Raw genomic sequence first — 6,302 nt, 5'->3', positions numbered from 1 at the left:
GTTGCATATATTGAATTATACCCCATAGTATATGGCTTATTGATGAATCATATATTGATTTATGTATTGCATTATACTGTACAGTATATTACTGCATATATTGAATTATACCCCATAATATATGGCTTACTGATGAATCATATATTGAATAATGTATTGCATTATACTGTACAGTATATTACTGCATATATGGAATTATACCCCATAATATATGGCTTATTGATGAATCATATATTGATTAATGTATTGCATTATACTGTACAGTATATTACTGCATATATTGAATTATACCCCATAATATATGGCTTATTGATGAATCATATATTGATTTATGTATTGCATTATACTGTAAAGTATACTGTTGCATATATTGGATTATATCCCATAGTATATGGCTTATTAATTAAATCATATATTGACTTATGTATTGCATTACACTACACAATATACTGTAACATACTTTATACAAGGCATTTATGAAGTAGACCAAACATCAATTCAATTCATTCAACTGTTGACATTGGTTTATTAAAAACATGAAACCAACCGACCCTTTAACACCACCGCTCACACATGCAGAGACAGAGGGGCAGACAGGCAGGGAAACGACTTGACAACGACACCGGCCAACAGGCCAAATGCTGGTGAAACTTGCCTGTGGCCAGTAACAATTTCAGTCTCCCACTTTGGCCAGTAATTTGTACTTAATGTAAATGCAGAAATATTCTAAAAAAAAAAAACCCCAAATAAAACACAAAAAAACCCCAAATAAAACAAAAAGAAAACAAAACAAAAACTGTGGCTGTGGCCGGTAAGCGAAACACCTCACATAAAGCACTGGCACACATGCACGCGTGCACACACACGCGCACACACACAAACACATACGCGTGCCCGCGCCCACACACACACACACCCGCACGCGCGCGCACACACACACACACACACACCTTCAGATATATTTAAAAAAAAAAAAAGTGAAAGTGAAGGTGAATTCAGGGGCAGACCGCCCGCAGCCTCAGTCACTCAAGGTCAACAAGAGGGCTCATAGGCCTGTCCATGGACTTCTTTTTCTCTTGGTGAAGCAGTTCACAGATTCTTTTATTTAGCGACATCCGGATCTCCCCCATCCTCGCACCTGGATGTGCCTGAGCAACAGCATCTGCAAAAGTAAAGAAAAAAGAATGTTAACTCTCTAACCCATTGTGAAGGCGAGACGTTCCATTTCTTTTTCCGTTGGGAAGCGACAAGGAAGCAGAGGCTGGTGACGTAAACAAGCGAGGCGAGCGGGCGGGAAAGTTGGGCTCGGCTGAAAGATATGCTAATGAAACGTAGTGATGGGAAAAAGTTCAGTTTCAGTTACAATCTAGGGCCACACATTCCAAATGGCCTTGTTTTACCTGTCTAATTCAACCATGTGATCGTTCCACCATCGAATCACCAGGCTGAATTGGACAGGTAAAAACAGGTCACCTGGAATATGTGGAACTGGATTGTAACTAAAACTGAACTTTGTCCCATGAAGCGGTAGCAAGTGGGAGAGGTTTCAAATGAAAGTTATTTCATGGAGTTATGTTACAACATTGTACTTGTAGGTAAACACTTGACAGCAGAGCCATGCATGTCCATAAAACAGTATATGAGAACATATAATTGTCGGGAGGAAATGCACGAGGATTCATTCTGCCCTTTACGCCAACTATTTAACTGGACAAACAACATTGCTCGACACGCCCAACCCCCACCTGCTTACATGCTTACCATAACCATCAATTTCAGACAGAGTATTCACTATGGCTGGGAATATTACACCATTCAATCATGAAAGATTAATCTTCTCCATGGCTGTGCAGTACATTAGGTAGTAGTAGTTTCAATGAGCAGCATAGTCACAATAACTAATCTGGGAACAATCCTAAACAGTGCATCTTTAAAAGGGCAGGCAACTATTTAGGGGTAACACTTAAAATTGTTGACCTGGGTGTGTAAAATATCTTATTATTCATTTTTTGTTTTGTTTTACATATCCTCAGAGGAAGAATGTTGCTAAGCTAGCGAGAATATATGGACCAAAGTCCTGTAAATGATTTGGGAAACATTTATTTTGTCTCTTGACTGACTACCAATGCTCATACAGAGTCCACATAGCAAGTGAAAAGCCAGAGGGCAAGAGGGAGTATAAAACACCACACCACCTACAATGAAAAGTAAGTCCATTCCCCTCCTTCACAGACCCAGGTTTTCAGCAGTGATTTGCCGCCAAATAGTAGTTCATGCTCTATGACCTCTTTCAAGTCACTCTGGATTAAAGTGTCAGCTAAATGTAATGTAACAAGTGTACTTCTTGTTAGAAAAAATGGAACAGGTGCACAGAACGCTGAAATTGTGTTTGACCAATGTGCAGTTGAAACTTGAAGGGTATGCCACTAGTTTGGGGCCAAATACACCGTTGGTTCATGAAGGGTTTTATTTTTCATGTTAAGCATTGTGTTACATTCTCATACTCCTTCCTTTCAATAGTCTGAAACAAGTGCCCAACATTGCCCAGCTTTGTAAACCCAGGTCAATGATTTTAACCACATTTAGCCCAATGAACCCTTGAATGTAACATGTTACATCAGCAAGTTTCACACATTCAATGTGCAGTTAATAATGTAGCTCAAGTAAACTCTAAATCTGGATGTCCTAACCCACTGCCCCTGACCCATCCAGTCCAGACACGCCCCCCCCCCACACACACACACACACCATCCTACAACCAACCACAACTTCACCCTGCAATAAATAACTAGGTTACATCCATTCCATAATTAACATAAAAATAATAAAAACAGGGATACATTCATGTCTACATATCCCCCTCCCAACTTTTACCCTAGCTTCCATCCCCACCAGCAGTACCAACACTAGCTGCAGAGGTCCATTTTGTCCCACTCAATCTCTCTTATTCCCGGTTTATTCAGTAGCTTGATTGAATGAGGTATAAAGGATTTTTTGAAACGATTATATTTGCACCAAGGGAGTCTGAACCTCCTCCCAAAGTTCAGATAGATGTATTCCCCATTTAGTGCATGATCACCAGTGAGTGAGCATAGTAAAGGCACAGTATTGCTTACCATTTCAAGTACTGGAATGCACACCAGTCCATGTGACTATTTTTTCCTCCAGACCATCGCTGCATACCTCTCCAGCAACCTCTGCAAAAAAAGTTAAAAGAGCAACAGAAAATTAACATTCACTCACACACTTAACCTTAAATAGGCACAAGGATACCCACCAAGCTCATCACTTCTATATCATTATCAGAATTGTGAGCTAAATCTGGGGGGGGGGGGGGGGGGGGGGGTGGAGTTCGGTAGACTGGTGGAACTACAGCATTTTAGCTCGCAGTCGCAGAGCGTCGTAGTGGCACTCTGTGTCTCGTCCCGACAACAGGGAAGACAAGACATTGAAATCACAGCAGCCAGCATCGTTAACAGTTGCACGTCTGTTCTTGGCACTTAAACTCATGCATGTAACTGGCGAGAATGAATTCCGATGAACAAGAATGACTCGCGCATTCGTTTAAGAGTAAACATGAACACCAACATGACTCAATGAATGCAATTGCTGTGAGCAAAGCAAACTCCGAACTATCACAGAGTAGCTGAAGACAACGACGTGTAGGCTACCGTTTTGAAATTCACCAATTTGACGACAAGGCTTCGTTAACCTCTAACAATAGCTCTACAAGAACGGTACAGTGCAGTTAGTTCGTGAGCAAGTTACTCAAAAAACCTATTGATGTTACCACAATGGGAAAACCGAAGCAGCAACAGCTATGCTTTACCAAAAATAATGCAGGACATTGCCTCGTTTTACTTTACTGAAGTGCCCATTTTTTAAGCAAGTTAGCGATGTGCATTTAGATCTTGTCGCACTTCACTTCTGCTTTGATTCCCTTGCGTTAGCCGAGTAAGCTAGGCGGCTAATTAACTGAGGCCTGGCTTTCTAGGCTGACGTTGGGGCTCAGCAGTATTAGCCAGATAGATGTTGCTAACGTTCTCTGACAAGCCAAATAAAGTGGGCTCACCTGAAATTGACCACTACAACCATATAATATCGACCCAAGTATTACGTTTACGTTTTCAAGATGTGTAGAACCAGACCTACTGTCAATGAGAACTTCACACCATTTCGACAGCGCAAATATCGCTAGTAGTACAACAGCTTGGTAGCGCGGGAAATTCAAAAAAATAATAACGTATTTCTAGTCCTTGGGGGGAAAAATGAACAAACATCCAACTTCGATAACCACTTGGCTAAACTTTGCACATCAACCACTGTAGACGTTTCAGACTATATGCTTGTATATTTATGTTAACAAATTAACAAACTTCTCTTTATAACTTACCTCGAGGCGGCTGGTTGGTTTGTGTCACTGTGGTGGGGAGTCTGGCTGGCGACAGTGTGGAGCTAAAATCCGGACCGCGCTCGAGCCGAGACGGCTCTCTCGCCACTTTAGCTTCAGGTTGTGACGACGTGACGTAGGCGCGTCATACGTGATATGAGAGCTGAGATGATTCAATCAGAGACTCCTGTATATTGATCAATATATTATTATATATGGCCATATATGGTCCACCTAAAATGACTTTATAATGTCGAGTAAATGTCCAATGTCGTGCAAAATGTGCTTGCTGAACTAAAAACATCAAGAAATACAGACTGAATAGTGGAATACAGTTTTGTTTTGCCAGCCATATATTTTAAAATATATTGATCAATATATAGTAATATGTTGTTCAATAATATATTGCTATATATTTTCAAATATATGAGCGTGTTTGTGATATATTGTGATATATTTTCTAATGTATTGCAGTATAAATTGTAGTATATTGCAGTATATTTTCCTTCCGTAAGGGCAGCACCACTGTTGTGCAGCTTTGTGTCTCATTACATATCTTTTGATCAAATTCAACTCTTGACGCCCTCGGCTTTTGACGCTCTCGCCTCTAGCAACCCGTTTGTCGCTTTTCACGCTTCTGCCGCCTCCTGTCCCATGCAAAGTCAATTACTTCTGCATCTTTCCACGCGTTCCAACGCCTGAGGTATGCAGTGTTGCCAGATTTGTCTGACCAAATACCGCACAAAAGCTTATCAAAAACCACCAAAATGTGCTAAATTCCGCCCAAAATCAACAAATTACATTGACTTCTATGGGCCCAAAACGGCTGAAAAAAAACGCCACATGGCCAATGTTCCCCGTTTTCCCCCGCAGACGCTCGTCCCAAGCAACACTGGCAGTGTGTTCGCACGGTCAGGTTCTGTTTGTTCAGACTTGTTCAGGTAGCAAGCTTTATTAATAGTACTCATACAGTGTTGCCAACTTAGCGACTTTTTGAGGTCCCTGGTGACTTAGAAACCTCATCTAGTTACTTTAGCGTCTTTTTGGTGCGTCTGGCGACTTTTTAAAACATATTTTCAATGACAAAATTCATTGTTTTTTAACATAATTGTAACTCTGCGCCACTGTCAGAAATGTTTCCCACGGTTAAGCAGGGCTGCGGATTAGCTTTGATCTCCCAAGAGCACTGCACATTTGTTCTGTGAAAGAAGGCATGTTGGCACGTTTTCTAGGGATCAGCTTGTCACTAGCGACTTTTCAGCCAGCCAATTGGGAGGGAAAGTGGAAAACAGCGATCCTAGCGGTTAAGTTCCAAACATGGAGGTAGTATAAGAGGTCTTACACACCAGGGCGGAAAAACGTTGCGGAACGGCCGCGTTTTTTACCGGCGTCTGTGAAAATACATTGAAACGTATCTGTCCTTACACACCAACCGGCGGTAGTCGGCCGTCAGCGGCACGGGAGCCGGCTCCGCTCCGCGCCGCATTTGGAAAATAGAACTCGGGCTTATTTTTCACACCGGCGACCGGCGGTGTCTCATTCAAATGAAAGGCAAAGTAGCAAGCTAGCTTTGGCTGGGGGAGGGTTTTGAATAGGACTGGCTGCGCACGCCGACGCTGTCAATGTGAAAGGCAGAGAAAAACACGCCGGCCGAAACTAAGCAGAAAGACGCGCGACCGCTCCGTTCCGCCTTGGTATGTTTTGGCCCTAAAGGGCCGTACACACACGTCGCTACTAGTTACTCGCTCAGCGAATGAAGTCAATAGAATGTCAATGTGTTCCTGCGAGACTCGCAGGCGAGCACTGTACAAGCGATGCGATGTGGACGGATTCCGAGTTGAAAATATTTCATCTTCGAGCGAGGCGAGTAAGCGAGTAACCAATTGGAATGCAGAGTTCGGTAATAGGAGGT

The 6,302-nt window shown here is 42.2% G+C and overlaps 1 long non-coding RNA gene across 1 annotated transcript; it reads right to left on the bottom strand.

Moving 5' to 3' along the window:
* Positions 1–497: 497 nt before the first annotated feature.
* On the bottom strand, positions 498–4,771 carry LOC134452194 (uncharacterized). Its single transcript, XR_010035390.1, has 3 exons — positions 4,394–4,771; positions 3,117–3,197; positions 498–1,162 (listed from the first exon to the last, which is right to left on the bottom strand). It is a non-coding gene; the product is annotated as an uncharacterized LOC134452194 (long non-coding RNA).
* Between the last annotated feature and the right edge of the window lie 1,531 nt (positions 4,772–6,302).

This window comes from Engraulis encrasicolus, chromosome 7 (genome assembly GCF_034702125.1).
Source record: "Engraulis encrasicolus isolate BLACKSEA-1 chromosome 7, IST_EnEncr_1.0, whole genome shotgun sequence".
Lineage (NCBI taxonomy): Eukaryota > Metazoa > Chordata > Actinopteri > Clupeiformes > Engraulidae > Engraulis > Engraulis encrasicolus.
This window is presented reverse-complemented; position numbering and strand designations above follow the sequence as displayed.